The following is a 17,115-nucleotide window of genomic DNA, read 5'->3' on the forward strand; positions in this document are numbered from 1 at the left end:
TTTTGTCTTTGTGATTAATTACTCTGCTTTAATTATGTTCAATTTGTAGCAATAAAAATACATCCTGCATATCAGATATTTACATTACAATTCATAACAGTAGCAAAATTAGTTATGATGTAGAAAGGAAAAAAATGTAATGGTTGGGGGTCACCACAACATGAGGAACTGTATTAAGGGGTCACGGCTTTAGAAAGGTTGAGAACCACTGCTCTAAAACATTAGGAGTGAGGGCAGCATGTTGATATGATGGAGGAGGATGAGAAAAGGAAGATTGAACAATATACCCTTTTTTGTGGTGGAAGGGAATAAAGTGCATTCAATACACTATAAAAGCCACATTTCAAGTGCCTTAATGTTCAGTTGCTTTCCTCTGGTGAAGTAGAGAAGTCAGGGGCAATACAGTATCAATACATAATGATAACTCTGAACCAGTGACACTGCCATCTATATTAGAATCAGAACAATAAGTTAAGATGTATTGTCTCTTCTTTATCAAAGAGTAATCCCAGCTAAGTAAAATCACTAATGTAGGGGTAGAGGGTAGAGGCTTTGGTCCATAATACATTAGCAATGATATTGTTTCTGGGCCAGTTTACCGTACCTTTAAAGCGGTGTTTTCTGTCAGCGCGCGGCGTCCGATGGCCTCCCAGCGTCTGCAACATTACAGAGCATAGGTCAGTCATGTCTGTTGAAATAGCCACCAACTGATGATGTCACAGGGTCACATGATCAGAGCTTGGTCATGTGATATATCACATGACCACAGTGATTCAAAGGTCCTTGATCCCTGCACTAAGCTACAGCATTATATTTCTAGAATTTGAAAAGAGACGAGCTTAGCCATAATTCGGCAAAAACCATCTAATTGGAATAAAGATGAATGTGTTTATCTTATGGGTTCCATCATTTTATTTTAATATTTAATTATATCAGTCTTATCTACCAAAATATTATAGTAGTATATAGTGTGTAATATGGAAACTTGTCGTTATAACATCTACTGTGAGAGGATCAAAACAGGGTTTTCCAATACACTATGGAGAACCATTGGGGTCCCTATAGACCCCCTTTGTTATTTGGCTATTCCATATTTATATCAAGGGATGTAGGACCCCTGTATATGATAATGGATCTGAACTATAGAAAGCACGCAAAATCGATTTCATCATTAATACCTTGTGGAACCTGCATTAGTGACTTTCTCAGCTGGGTTGACTCTTTGGTAAAGAATAGACAATACATCTTAACTTATTGTTCTGATTCTGATATACACAGCAGTGTCACTGGTTCAGAGTTATCATACATGAACTAGGCCCCGTAGATTTACCATCTAAAAGGTCGGCGGAGACACCACTGAAGTACTATTATGTCCTTCTGATTACTGGACCACGGCAATTAGTTAGTACTACACACGGCAATACAGACACATCTTTCTGCATGTTACAACTCATAAAGCCAACCATAACCAGGTATCCAATTCCTGAAAAACTGTTGTATGCTAATTTATGGCACCTAAAAGCAAAGTAGTGTTCTATTTATGTTACATCATATTACAGTTGGCTGGTACTACATGGACATATCGGGTATAACGCCCTCATCCGTGATACACAAGTACACAAATATTTATCAATGTCATAACTACCAATTGAAGGCACTATTTACAGTGGATATAAAAAGCCTACACACCCCTATTAAAATGTCAGGTTTCTGTGATGTAAAAAAATGAGACAAAGATAAATCATTTCAGAACTTTTTCCACCTTTAATGTGACCTATAAACTGTACAACTCAATTGAAAAACAAACTGAAATATTTTAGTTAGATGGAAGAAAAAAGATAAAAATAAAACAATATGGTTGCATAAGTGTGCGAGAAAGAGAAAAATCAAAGGGGCAGTAACAATTAAAACGTGATGTTTATTAATATGACTAAAACAAGTAAAGTCCCCTTACAAGACAAACAAACGGATACGGTCGGGTCCTGTGTACAGGTGTGTCACTGGAACAGTGACCCACTGTACTCAGGATCCCTAGGGCGAGCCCTTTATAAGGTTGTGCGGACCACAAGGGTCAGGAGGTGCCACAAAAGTGCTAATGAACCCCGGCAAGGGTGTCCTAGATCCCACTTGGAGAGCAGGAGCGAACCCAGGTGGGATAGAGAATAAGGATGGGTCTTACCGGTACCGTGCTTGATGGTGAACAGTCACGGCAGACGACCAAGGTAAGTTCTTGTTCTAGCACATAGATAGGGTGTTCCGGTCCGGGGGAAGGGTACTTCGTTGGTAGGAAGATGCCTTTTGGAGAGGGGGCCGCAAGGGGAACAACTGTCCCTGTAGCGCCCTACTTGACCTACTATGACCCTGTTACCCTAACACGGGATCCGTTCCCCGCAAGGGGTGGTCCCGTCCGGAACCTTGCCCTGCAATAAGGTCCCTAAGAGACCCTGTCAGGGTAATTGAGAGGGGAACACCTAATCTAGTTGGACTAAGGTGATAATAACACCGTGGGCAAATTGAGGATGTGCTCATATGTCCCTAAATGTAAAAAGTATGCTCATATGTCCCTACGCGTTTCGTCAAAAATGGAACATACATAAAGAGAGTACTAGTACTGACAACCTCTTGAGTCATCAGGGGACAGGGGTTGGTACTAGTGGCTGTAGTCCAAGTCACCAGGCGTCGGTGTTGTAATACCGAACGCCCGTGGCCTAGACCAGACTAGAGAAGGTCATTAGGTGTACTTAGCCTATTTAAGAGAGTCCTCACAGCCACATAAGAAACTAAGCTTATGCTAGGCTATTAGGAGGGAGGTACTGGCTACCTCTAACCACTTAATGGTGAATAGTGATGAGCGGCAGGTGCCATATTCGATTTCGACGAAATTCGCGAATATTCGATAGAATATTCGTTTTATATTCGTCGAAATCGAATATTCGTCATTATGCTAGTTATCGCGAATAATATGCGATTTAAAATTTATTTATTTTTTTTAAACTTAAAGGCTACTCTCCTATTGAAATCGCAAATGCGATTAATATAACACGAAATAATCGCATTTGCGATTTCAACGTAATTCTCAAATCCGACAGTACATTCTAGTATATGGAGACGTTACCATGGTGATGGGGACGCTCCATGAGCATGGCATATAGCAGGGATCAGCAACCTTCGGCACTCCAGCTGTGGTGCAACTACAACTCCCAGCATGCACACCTCCATGGCTGTTCTCAGGACTCCCAAAGAAGTGAATGGAGCATGCTGGGAGTCGTAGTTTGACAACAGCTGGAGTGCCGGAGGTTGCTGATCCCTGGAATATAGCATTACTAAGTAAAAATCGCAAATGCGATCATTTCGTGTTATATTAATCGCATTTGCGATTTTTTTTTTTTTTTTTTTTTTTTTTTTTTACTATGGTTGGCTTCAATGGTAGAATTAGCGAATATGACGAATATATTCGTTATATTCCACAAAACGAATATACGAATATATTCGTTATATTCCACAAAACGAAGATAACGAAGTATTCTGCATCTCAGTTATATCTACCTATTCATCAACTTCGCTAATTCTAGCAATCATATAGGAAAGTTTACTATAGAGACAGATAAGTATAATTCGCTATGCGATTATATTACTTTGCTTTTTTATATAAATAGATTATAATAATTATCAGGTATTATAATTATTCTATTTATATAAAAAAAAAGCAGTCATATAATCGCATAGCGAATTATACTTAGCTGTCTCTATAGTAAACTGTCCTATATGATTGCTAGAATTAGCGAAGTTGATGAATAGGTAGATATAACTGAGATGCAGAATACTTCGTTATCTTCGTTTTGTGGAATATGACGAATACATTCGTATATTCGTTTTGTGGAATATAACGAATATATTCGTCATATTCGCTAATTCTACCATTGAAGCCAACCATAGAAAAAAAAAAAAAAAAAAAATCGCAAATGCGATTAATATAACACGAAATAATCGCATTTGCGATTTTAACTTAGTAATGCTATATTCCATGCTCATGGGAACGTCTCCATATACTAGAATGTACTGTCGGATTTGAGAATTACGTTGAAATCGCAAATGCGATTATTTTGTGTTATATTAATCGCAATTGCGATTTCAACGTAATTCTCAAATCCGACAGTACATTCTAGTATATGGAGACGTTCCCATGGAGATGGGGACGCTCCATGAGCACGGAAGGCGGCAGAAGCGGCAACGGGCACTGACTGGAGCAGCCAGGAAGCCAGGAATCCAAAGGACAGGTAAGAACAACTTTAGGGAAGTGGGAAAGGAAAAAATATAACAATTAAAAAAAAAAAAAAAAAAACGAATATTCGAAATAGCGAATTTATAGCACTATATTCGAAATATTCGCGAATTAGCGAAGTGCCGATATTCGCGAAAAAAATTCGCGATTCGAATATTCGCGCTCAACACTAATGGTGAATAACGTGGTTGATTCTGTAGCTAGAGTGCGTATGGCATATCCAGGTACATCTGAAACACAAAAAATAAAAAGCGTACAAACGCCCCATAAACTACTGTAATGGGGTTGATCTATTTGGTAAAAGACAGCATACAAAAGTACAATGATCCCCTGAAAGCGATATGTGGATACATAGTCTCCAAACATAAGGGTGGGGATTCTGGCAATAAAAGATGCTTGTACTTACAGTCAAAGCCTTGGTGCGTATGGCATCCAACTGGCTAGGCCGGCGTCATTCCGTTTTGTTGAGGCCGGATGTATGGCGTCTGGCAGCGCTACTCTGCGCCATTCCAAAACTTTAATCTTCTTCTGGTGAAGCCATTCCTTTGTTAATTTGGATGTATGCTTTGGGTCGTTGTCATGCTGAAAGATGAGTTCCTCTTCATGTTCAGCTTTCTAGCAGAAGCCTGAAGGTTTTGTGCCAATATTGACTGGTATTTGGAACTGTTCATAATTCCCTCTAGCTTAACTAAGGCCCCAGTTCCAGCTGAAGAAAAACAGCCCCAAAACATGATGCTGCCACCACCATGCTTTACTGTGGGTATGGTGTTCTTTTGGTGATGTGCAGTGTTGTTTTTGCGCCAAACATATCTTTTGGAAGTTCAACCTTGGTTTCATCAGACCATAACACCTTTTCCCACATGCTTTTGGGAGACTTCAGATGTGTTTTTGCAAAATGTAGCCTGGCTTGGTTGTTTTTCGTTTTGCCACTCTACGCCATAGCCCAGACATATGAAGAATATGGGAGATTGTTGTCACATGTACCACACAGCCGGTACTTGCCAGATATTCCTGCAGCTCCTTTAATGTTGCTGTAGACCTCTTGGTAGCCTCCCAGACCAGTTTTCTTCTCGTCTTTTCATGACTGTGTTCCATGGTATATCTAATGCCTTGGAAATTCTTTTGCACCCTTCTCCTGACTGATACCGTTTAACAATGAGATTCCTCTGATGCTTTGGAAGCTTTCTGTGGACCATGGCTTTTGCTGTGGGATGCGACTAAGAAAATTTCAGGAAAGACCAACTAGAGCAGCTGAACTTTATTTGGGGTTAATCAGAGGCACTTTAAATGATGGCAGGTGTATGCTGACTTCTATTTTGAATGTGATTGCTTAATTCTGCTACATCCCCAGTTATAAGAGTGTCACAGAAACCTGACATGTTAACAGGGGTATGTAGACTTTTTATATCCACTGTATAACCCTGTTTCTGAATGCAATATGGTCCCCTGATGAACCCGAGTACAGTAAGGGTGAAACGTGTCGGGGCAATGGTGTCATCAACTTGGATGGCATTATAATATCTATGAAATAAAGGGATATTGATACCACCAACTCTCGGTGATGTCAAACATTCTGTCTAACTAGAATATGGGATTATGTGCTATCTGACAACTAATAGTATGTATCTACAAGAATAAGTAGGAGATATACTTATCATTTCATGATCTGACTCTAAACTTTCATGACTTTTTATGGTATATTTGTTTTTTGTACCTTGAGTCGTTAGCTATTACACTAACGAATAACTAATAGGTTAGCATACAATAGCTACCAGGGACATCCCAACTCAGGGCTTTCCAGGGGCATTTCCATGTGGCGGATCATGCTGGTGGTGGTGAGGTTGCTAGTGTTCACACCCCTGCTCATATTGGTACAGCACAGGTTAAAAACGACAACCCTTTTATCGTCCGCACTTTCCTCAAAAAAGCGCCAGACTGCGGAACACCTAGCCATTGACAAGGGAGATTGACGCAAGGGAGTACTTTGGGGAACAGTTGCGGGCCTGTTTGGTGTGGCCTGCGTTCTCCCTTTTACACCCCACTGCCTCTTACAGCCTGTTGCTGTGCTGCGGATCCCTCCCCCTCTGTACTGCTATCCTTGCTTGGCTTGCTACCTTCCCAGGTTGGGTCAGTGATTTCATCATCCACCACCTCCTCTTCCACTTCCTCACTCAGGTCATCCTCCTGACTAGTTGACCTAACAAGAACCTCACTTACTGACAACTATGTCTCATCCTCATCCTCTTGAAACACTAATTGCCGTTGACTTATTGGCAACTGTGTCCCATAATCATTATCCACCTTGTGAAACACAAATTGTCGTTCCTCACCATCATCTTCTTGTGATTGTGAATGCTCAAGAGTTTGGGAATCAGTGCACAAGATCTCCTCATATCCCTCTTCAAGCGGGAGGCTCAAATCAAGGAATGGCGATGAAAAGAGCTCCTCGGAATATCCGAGTGTGGGATCACTTGTTTGCCAAGACTCTCCATGGTGGGAGGAAGGAGGAACAGGGTAAGGATTCTGTTGACCAGACTCTTGGCTACTGAGACTGGACTTTGTGGAAGACAGGGTGGTGCTTAACCAACTAGAAGCATTATCTGCTGTAGTCCAACCGACCACCTGGTCGCACTGGTCTGACTTCGAGAATGGTGTCCTGCTCCACCCTGCACCGCCCTGCAAACTGGGACATGAAGCTAGGTATAGTGGATGAGTGAGTTTCTTGTGTTCTGGCAGCAGGCCCTGTTTCACCTCACCCAGGGCCACGGCCTCTGCGTGCACCATCAGCAGCACGGCCACTTCCCCGTCCCTTACTGCTCGCCTTGAGCATATTAAATGGTATGTATGCTTGTAAGTATGTCACACATACAGTAGCGCAGGTTTTGTAAGTATACGCGCAAATAAGTTACACTGAGTGTCACAGATATTTAGGATGCGCAAACGTTATACAGGAGATGTAGCGCAGGTAATGTCGCTTTCACCAGCGGCTAAGAAAAAATTACACTGAGTGTCACAGATATTTAGGATGCGCAAATGTTATACAGGAGATGTAGCTCAGGTGATGTCACTGTCACCAGCGGTTAAGAAAAAATTACACTGAATGTCACAGATATTTAGGATGCGCAAATTTAACACAACAGATGTAGTAGAGAAATAATTGCTAGCAATTTAGCGCAGGTTGCGCTAATAATATATATATTGCAGCCAGATAAAACAATAGTCCTTAAAAAGACTTTTGGGTCTCTAACACCTTTCAACACTAAACCCTGTCTAAAAAAAATATCCTGTCCCTACACTATCTGTCCCTTCTGCTGCTGCACTCCCTGACTGAGACTGAGCCGAACCACGTGTCATCGGGTGCTATATGGCACCGATGACACGTTCTGGCCAGCCAATCATTGTAATGCCAGTAACCAACATGGCTATGGCATTACAGTGAGCGCCAGTACTTTCCCGCACGTTTATTGGCTGCATAGCAGCCAACAAATGTGCGGGGAGGAGATTCGAGCATCGTGCTCGAGCACACGCTTCGTTTGGCTGAACACCGCAATGTGACGAGAATAGCGATGCTCGAGTCAAAATGGTGTTCGGCTGAGCATGCTCGCCCAACACTAGTATAAATGTTTGGCAAAAAGTTTTGCTTAAAAAACTGAAAAGTGACTACAACAACGGGGCACAGAGTAGAATATTTAGGTCTGGCTGCAATGAATGCATTGTCCTTTCCATTTAATCTGCGAGACACAAAGAATTTACACAAAGGATTTGCCTGTGACTGTAAATTAATGTCTGAGAAAGAAATGATGAATGGGGACTGTGCTCCTTTCAGCAAAAACAAAAAATATATTTCTGGTATTTCTGAAAGCTAACTGTATGTGTTTTCTATACATTGTGGTGCTAAAAAGTATTTAAAAATATTAACATTCATTCTCTTTTTTGTCTGCATGCCTCTGCCATACTGTAGCTGCAGTACAGCTGAGTTGGTCATGAGATGTTTTCTGTAATCTACAGAGGAGCACATATTTACGGAATTATCTTTAACCCCTTCAAGACCAAGCCAGTTTTTACCACATTTTGAAAATCTGACATGTTTCACTTTATGCCTATGTAATAACCTTAGAATTCTTTTACTTATCCAAGTCATTCTGAGTTTGTTTTCTCGTGATATATTGTATTAGTGGTATAATTGAGTGAATATATTTTACCTTTATTTATATAGTTTTTTTAATACCATACTTATGGGTAATTTTGAAAAATGTATGATTTCCTGAATTTGAATTTCTCTGATTTTAAGATGGATAGTAACACCTCATAAAATAGTTATTACTTAACATTCACCATATGTCTACTTTATGTTGGTATCATTTTTGTAAATGTAATTTTTAGTGATGAATAGTGATGAGCGGGAGGTGCCATATTCGATTTTGCGAATATTCGATTGAATATTCGTGTTATATTCGTCGAAATCGAATATTCGTAATTATTCCAATTATCGCGAATAATATGCGATTTAATTAATCGCGTATTGCGATTTTTATTTTGATAGTATAAGGCAACATTCCTATTACTAATTGACTATGGCTAGGCTAATATGTTAATTTTACGAAATTTCGTAATATTGCTCTAACTTCGTCTTTTAGAATATTACGAATATTCTAAAAGACGAAGTTAGAGCAATATTAAAAAATTTCGTAAAATACACATATAGATTGTAATTTAGCTAATATAGTGCTATAATCCTTTTTTTTTTCTCTCATTTTTTTTTGCCTCTTCTGAACTTAAGTTTTGTAAAATATGTACACTATTAAAAAAATTACTATAGCAGTATATTAGCTAAATTACAATCTATGTGTATTTTACGAATATTCTTAATATTGCTCTAACTTCATCTTTTAGAATATTCGTAATATTGCTCTAACTTCGTCTTTTAGAATATTCGTTATATTGCTCTAACTTCGTCTTTTAGAATATTATGAATATTCTAAAAGACGAAGTTAGAGCAATATTAAGAATATACGTAAAAAGCCTAATATGGAATATAGCAGTGCTAAGTTGAAATCGCAATCCGATTATTATAACTTGAATTAATCGAATTGCGATTTCAACGTAATTCTCAAATCCAACAGTACATTCTAGTATATGGAGACGTTCCCATGGTAATGGGGCCGCTCCATGAGCACGGAAGTCGGCAGAAGCGGCAACGGGCATTGACTGTAGCAGCCAGGAAGCCAGGAATCCAAAGGACAGGTAAGAACAACTTTAGGGAAGTGGGAAAGAAAAAAATATAACAATTAAAAGAAAACTAACAAATATTCGATTTCGCGAATATATAGAACTATATTCTAAATATTTGCAAAATCTCGAAGTTGCGTATTTGAGAAAAAAATTCGCAATTCGAATATTCGCACTCAACACTAGTGATGAACGAGCATGCTTGGCCGAATACCTGTTCGGCTCGAGCGCCATGCTCGAGGCTCCTCCCCGCACATTTGGCGCCTGCTAAGCAGCCAATAAACATGCAGGTAAGTATTGCCATCACTGTAATGTCAGTAGCAATGTTTTCTATTGGCATTACAGTGATTGGTTGGCCTGAACGCATCATCGGGTGCTATATAGCACCCGGTCACGCGGGCTCGACTCATTACGAGTCAGGGAGAGCTGCTGTTAGGCCTCATGCACACGACCGTTATGTGCATCCGTGGCCGTTGTGCCGTTTTCAGTTTTTTTTTCGCGGACCCATTGACTTTCAATGGGTCCGTGAACACGGATGCACACAAGATTGGCATCCGTGTCCGTGATCCGTGGCCATAGGTTACTTTCATACAGACGGATCCGAAGATCCGTCTGCATAAAAGCTTTTTCATAGCTGAGTTTTCACTTCGTAAAAAATCAGATCCGACAGTATATTCTAACACAGAGGCATTCCCATGGTGATGGGGACGCTTCTAGTTAGAATATACAATGAACTGTGTACATGACTGCCCCCTGCTGCCTGGCAGCACCCGATCTCTTACAGGGGGCCGTGATCCGTACAATTAACCCCTCAGGTGCTGCATCTGAAGGGGTTAATTGTGCTATCATAGCCTCCTGTAAGAGATCCGGGCTGCCAGGCAGCATGTGGCAGACCCCCCTCCCTCCCCAGTTTAAATTTCATTGGTGGCCAGTGCGCCCCCCCCTCCCTCCCTCTATTGTAATAATAGCATTGGTGGCACAGTGTGCGGCCCCCCTCCCTCTATTGCATTAACATTGGTAGCAGTGTGCGCCCCCCCGCCCCCCCTCCTCCCTCTATTGTTTTAATACATTGATGGCAGTGTGCGGCCCCCTCCCTTCCTCGCTCTATTCTTTTAATACATTGGTGGCAGTGTGCGTTCCCCCCCCCTCCCTCTATTCTTTTAATACATTGGTGGCAGTGTGCGGCCCCCCTTCCTCCCTCTATTCTTTTAATACATTGGTGGCAGTGTGCGGCCTCCCCCCCCCCCCCCCCCAGATCATTGGTGGCAGCGGAGTTCCGATCGGAGTCCCAGTTTAATCGCTGGGGCTCCGATCGGTAACCATGGCAACGAGGACGCTACTGCAGTCCTGGTTGCCATGGTTACTTAACCTTAGCGATAGTAGAAGATTCATACTTACCTGCTGGCTGCTGCGATGTCTGCGTCCGGCCGGGAGCTCCTCCTACTGGTAAGTGACAGCAATGCGCCGCACAGACCTGTCACTTACCAGTAGGAGGAGCTCCCGGCCGGACACAGAGATCGCAGCAGCCAGCAGCTAGGTAAGTATGATGCATGGCGCACACTGCCACCAATGCTATTACAATAGAGGGAGGGAGGGGGGGGGCGGGGGCGCACACTGCCACCAATGCTATTACAATAGAGGGAGGAAGGGGGGGTGCACACTGCCACCAATGCTATTATTACAATAGAGGGAGGGAGGGGGGGCAGGGGGGGCGCACACTGGCCACCAAGGAGTTAACTACAGGGGAGGGAGGGGGGGCCCACTGGCCACCAATTAGTTAAAAACGGGGGGGGGGGGTCTGCCCCCTGCTGCCTGGCAGCACCTGCCAGGCAGCAGGGGGCAGTCATGTACACAGTTTTTTTGTATATTCTAACCTGAAGCGTTCACATCACCATGGGAACGCCTCTGTGTTAGAATATACTGTCTGATCTGAGTTTCACGATGTAGCTCATATCCGACAGTATATTCTAACATAGAGGCGTTCCCATGGTGATGGGGACGCTTCAAGTTAAAATATACCATCGGATTGGAGAAAACTCCAATCCGATGGTATAAAAGAACTCCAGACTTTACATTGAAAGTCAATGGGGACGGATCCGTTTGAAATGGCACCATATTGTGTCAACGTCAAACGGATCCGTCCCCATTGACTTGCATTGTAATTCAGGACGGATCCGTTTGGCTCCGCACGGCCAGGCGGACACCAAAACGACTTTTTTTTTCATGTCCGTGGATCCTCCAAAAATCAAGGAAGACCCACGGATGAAAAAACGGTCACGGATCACGGACCTACGGACCCCGTTTTTGCGGACCGTGAAAAAATACGGTCGTGTGCATGAGGCCTTAGGAAGGGACAGAGAGTATAGGGAGAATTTGATCGCAAATTACTAATTTTAAAGACGTTTCAAAGACCCAAAAGTCCTTTTAAGGACTATTGTGTGTGTTGGCAGCAATTTGAAAGTTGCACTTTTTAATTTTTTTTTTATAATTTACATATATTTCCCAGAATCTGACCACATTTTTGCTGTCTGCAGTTTAATCCGTTAATCTCAGTGCTTTACATTTGAACACCATCTGTAGTTTTCAGGGCCATATATTGGGAAAAAGTGAAAAATAAATAAATATATATATATATATATATATATATATATTTTCCCAGAATCTGACCACATTTTTGCTGTCTATGGTATAATGCATTAATTGTGTGATCTGCATTTCAAAGCATTTGCTGGTTGTCAGGGCTATATCCAGGGCAAAATTAAGGTTGTCAGGGCCATATCCAGGCCAAAAATTTTAATACAGAAAAAAAGTATTTTTTCCCAGAATCTGACCACATTTTTGCTGTCTACAGTATAATGCGTTAATTCTGTGATCTGTAGTTCAAAGCATTTGCTGGTTGTCAGGGTCTTCTCCAGGGCAAAAATAAAGGTTGTCAGGGCCATATCCAGGCCAAAAATTTTAATACAGAAAAAAAGTATTTTTCCCAAGAATCTGAACACATTTTTGCTGTCTACGGTGTAATGCGTTAATTGTGTAATCAGCATTTCAAAGCATTTGCAGGTTATGCAGCCCATAACAGGTAGGAACTAGTGTTAGGGACCACTCATGGAGGCGACCTTGACGTGGTGAGTGGCTTATTACACTTTGGCCAAAATGTTAACCAATGCCTCATTCAACATCCATCATAGAGGCAGGACAGAGTGCTGGTTGCAGAGTGCGATTGCATTTGTGTTTTTGCGTTTGTATCTGTATTTCGCCATAGTAATGTGCACCTGCATAGGGTTGTGCTGACTGAACCCCCCCCCCCCCATTTTTTCTTTGTAGTATATATTGGAGGCGTGGCGATCTCCATGCAGTCATGCACACCTGACCAGTTAGTCTGCCCTGGAGGCTGGTTTTAAAGTCAGTATAAAACTCAGTCTGCTTATATAGCACCTACCAGTAGCCATTTGGCTCCAGGAGAAGTATATAGTGGGCTCAGCATGCATGTTGGTACTTGCATCCCTGGATCCGATGAAAGCTGTAATGGCAACGGACGGGGTTAAAAGCAGAGTGTGCTTGGCATGCATGCTGTACCTGCGCTCCCTGGACTTTGTGTGGCTGTCATGGCCCATAACAGGTAGGAACTAGTGTTAGGGACCACTAATGGAGACGACCTTGACGTGGTGAGTGGCTTATTACGCTTTGGCCAAAATGTACACCAATGCCTCATTCAACATCCAGCATAGAGGTAGGGCAGAGTGCTGGTTGCAGAGTGCAATTGCATTTGTGTTTTTGTAAAAATAAAGGTTGTCAGGGCCATATCCAGGCCAAAAATTTGAATACAGAAAAAAAGTATTTTTTCCCAGAATCTGACCACATTTTTGCTGTCTACGGTATAATGCATTAATTGTGTGATCTGCATTTCAAAGCATTTGCTGGTTGTCAGGGCCTTATCCAGGGCAAAAATAAAGGCTGTCAGGGCCATATCCAGGCCAAAAATGTAAATACACAAAAAGTTATTTTTCCCCAGAATCTGAACACATTTTTGCTGTCTACGGTTTAATGCGTTAATTGTGTAATCTGCATTTCAAAGCATTTGCAGGTTGTTAGGGCCTTATGTAGGTTAAAAAAATAAAATACAGAAAACATTATTTTTTCCATAATCTTAGCACATTTTTTGCTGTCTATGGTGTAATCCCTGAATTGAGTCATCTTCAATTCAATACCTTTTGTGGTTGTCAGGTCCAGATTTTGACAAAAAATATAAAATACAGAAAACATGTTTTTTCCCATAATATATCTACAATTTTTATGTCAACGGTGTCTGCCGTTAATTGTCACATCTGTACTGCAACACTTTTTGTGTTTGTATGGTGCAAATATTTGAAAAAATTTAAAAAGCTAACAAAAGCTTGCGTAAATTCAAATAATCAGCTCCACATTTATTGTCTATAGTGTGTGCGTTTAATACACATCTGTGACATATACAGTACTCTATCCGAAAAGGGTTTATTTAGGTATAATTTAACAAATATGGGCCTAATCTAGTGTCCATAGAGTGTTTTTTTCTGTGACATATACAGTACGCCATCTGAAACGGGTTTCTTTAGGTAAAATTTTACAAATCTGGGCTTAGTGTTATAGTTTATAGTGTTTGTCTTTCTGTGACCAATACTGTACTACATCAGAAAACAGTGTCTGCAGCGCTAATTTAATTAATTTGTGCCACATCTACTGTGTGTGCGTTTGATCCATATTAATGACATATACTCTACTTTATCCATACACAGTGTATGCTAGTCTGTGACATTATCAGGGCTACATCTCCAGTGTAATGTGCGCGCATCCCAAATAGCTATTTTTATTTATTTGCACATACACTTACAAATCCTACGCTACTGTACGTGTGACATACTTTGAAGCTTATATAACATTTGATATTATGAAGGCGACATGTACGGGCCGTGTAAGTGGCCGTCTTGCTGATGGTGCACGCAGAGGCCCAGGTCCTGTGTGCAATGAAACTGAGTAAAATAATGTAGCAGAGGGCCTATAGGTGCTCTAACACTCAAAAACATTATTTGAAATGGCCTTCCGGTCAGCTAACCTTAAAAAATATTATTTTCTAGTCCCTTTCGATCAACTGACCCTCTAAAACATTATATGTGAGGGCCTGACGGTTGAGCTCACCCTCTAAAACATTAGATGTGAGGGCCTGCAGGTGTTCTGTCCCTACAAATCATTATATATGCAGGTCTGCAGGTTAGCTGACCCTATAAACGTATTATATGTGAGGGCCTGCAGGTGAGCTGAGCTTCCAAAACATTATATGTGAGTGCCTGCAGGTGAGCTAACCTTCTAAAACATTATGAGAGGGCCTGCAGGTGATCTGACCTTCTAAAACATGATATGTGAGGGCCTACAGGTGAGCTGACCCTACCAATCATAAGTGAGGGCCTGCAGGTGAGCTGACCCTACCAATCATATGTGAGGGCCTGCAGATGAGCTGACCCTACAAATCATTATGAGCAAGGGCTGCCTAAAATGCATGTTGATATGATGGATGATAATAAGAAGGACGAGAAAAGAAAGATTGAACCATATAACCTTTTTTGTGGTGGCAGAGGTGCATGTGAATAGTATATCCAGTACATTAAAAACACCACATTTAAATTGCCTTTATGTTCAACCACTTTTATCTGGTGGAGTAGAGAAGTCAGGAGAAAACCAGGTCTTGTTTGTTTTTACAAAACAATAGCTGATCTTAGGGAGACCAGCTACAGAAAACACTGTGGAGCCTCATTTAAGAGTCTCGACACAGCAATCCAAAGTGCAAAGCTCCCTGGGAAACAGTGATATGCAAAATAACCGTGGAGCCCCAGTTATGGGTCTTCAACACAGTGAAAGCCAGATATCCCTCAAAGGAAGGTAAACCAAGCAAAGGGGTGTCCCCATTACAGAGATCACCAAATCCACCATATTAAGTGGCCCCTATGTCAAGATTCCTCTCTTTTACAAGCTTTAAAGGAATTCTGTCACCAGGTTTCACCCCCTCCAGATAAAAATATGGTTATGTTCAGGGAGCTTTAACCATTCCTAATGTGGTCTTATAAATGTAATCTGTAGGCTCATTTTGCTAAAAATACGCTATTACTAACCTGTCAGTCATAAAAATAAAGTGCCCAAGAGGATGTCAATAGCTCCAAGCTGCAGCCCTCACCTGCTGCCGTTCGTGCCCAGCTCCCCCTCATTATCTTCTGTGACGCCTCCAGCTCTTCCTCTGTAACATCGCTTTGAAAGCCCCCCTCCTCCCTCCCCCCTCCCCCCTCCTCCCTCCCCCCTCCTCCCTCCTCCCTCCCCCTCCTCCCTCCTCCCTCCTCCCTCTTCCCTCTGTAACATCGCTTTGAAAGCCTCCTGCTCTCCCTCCCCCCTCCTCCCTTCTCCCTCCTCCCTCCCCCTCCTCCCTCTGTAACATTGCAATGTTAGAGCAGCAGGAGGAGGGGGGAGGGAGGGAGAGCAGGAGTCTTTCAAAGCGATGTTACAGAGGGAGGAGGGAGGAGGGGGGAGGGGGGAGGGAGAAGAGGGGCTTTCAAAGCGATGTTACAGATGAAGAGCTGGAGGCGTCACAGAAGATTATGAGGCGGAGCTGGGCACGAACGGCAGCAGGTGAGGGCTGCAGCTTGGAGCTATTGACATCCTCTTGGGCACTTTATTTTTATGACTGACAGGTTAGTAATAGCGTATTTTTAGCAAAATGAGCCTACAAATTACATTTATAAGACCACATTAGGAATGGTTAAAGCTCCCTGAACATAACCATATTTTTATCTGGAGGGGGTGAAACCTGGTGACAGAATCCCTTTAAGGATGTGACAGGGAAGACCTAAGCCAGTTATCTATCCACAGACAGCTTTTTCGGGGTATTGCCCCTCATCAGTGTGGATATGATGGATGATGAGAAGAAGGACGAGAAAAGGAAGATTGAACCATATACCCTTTTTTGTGGTGGCAGAGGTGCATGTGAATAGTATATTCAGGAGGGGGGAGGGAGGGAGAGCAGGAGTCTTTCAAAGCGATGTTACAGAGGGAGGAGGGAGGAGGGGGGAGGGGGGAGGGAGAAGAGGGGCTTTCAAAGCGATGTTACAGAGGAAGAGCTGGAGGCGTCACAGAAGATTATGAGGCGGAGCTGGGCACGAACGGCAGCAGGTGAGGGCTGCAGCTTGGAGCTATTGACATCCTCTTGGGCACTTTATTTTTATGACTGACAGGTTAGTAATAGCGTATTTTTAGCAAAATGAGCCTACAAATTACATTTATAAGACCACATTAGGAATGGTTAAAGCTCCCTGAACATAACCATATTTTTATCTGGAGGGGGTGAAACCTGGTGACAGAATCCCTTTAAGGATGTGACAGGGAAGACCTAAGCCAGTTATCTATCCACAGACAGCTTTTTCGGGGTATTGCCCCTCATCAGTGTGGATATGATGGATGATGAGAAGAAGGACGAGAAAAGGAAGATTGAACCATATACCCTTTTTTGTGGTGGCAGAGGTGCATGTGAATAGTATATTCAGTACATTAAAAACACCACATTTAAATTGCCTTTATGTTCAGCCACT

General features: G+C 42.2%; 1 protein-coding gene and 1 long non-coding RNA gene across 2 annotated transcripts in view; one reads left to right on the top strand and one right to left on the bottom strand.

Moving 5' to 3' along the window:
- The window catches only part of LOC122926646, a 68,171-nt gene extending 52,433 nt beyond the window's left edge, over positions 1–15,738 (bottom strand). The window contains exons 1-2 of the long non-coding RNA XR_006387696.1: positions 15,714–15,738; positions 605–656 (exon numbers count right to left, since the gene is read on the bottom strand). This is a non-coding gene — a long non-coding RNA (uncharacterized LOC122926646). The remainder of the gene's footprint in view (positions 1–604; positions 657–15,713) is intronic.
- Positions 1–17,115, top strand: part of PRKCG (protein kinase C gamma) — a 635,634-nt gene that overhangs the window by 311,463 nt on the left and 307,056 nt on the right. The gene's annotated exons all lie outside the window — the stretch shown is intronic.

This window comes from Bufo gargarizans, chromosome 2, assembly GCF_014858855.1.
Source record: "Bufo gargarizans isolate SCDJY-AF-19 chromosome 2, ASM1485885v1, whole genome shotgun sequence".
NCBI classification, from domain to species: Eukaryota; Metazoa; Chordata; class Amphibia; order Anura; family Bufonidae; genus Bufo; species Bufo gargarizans.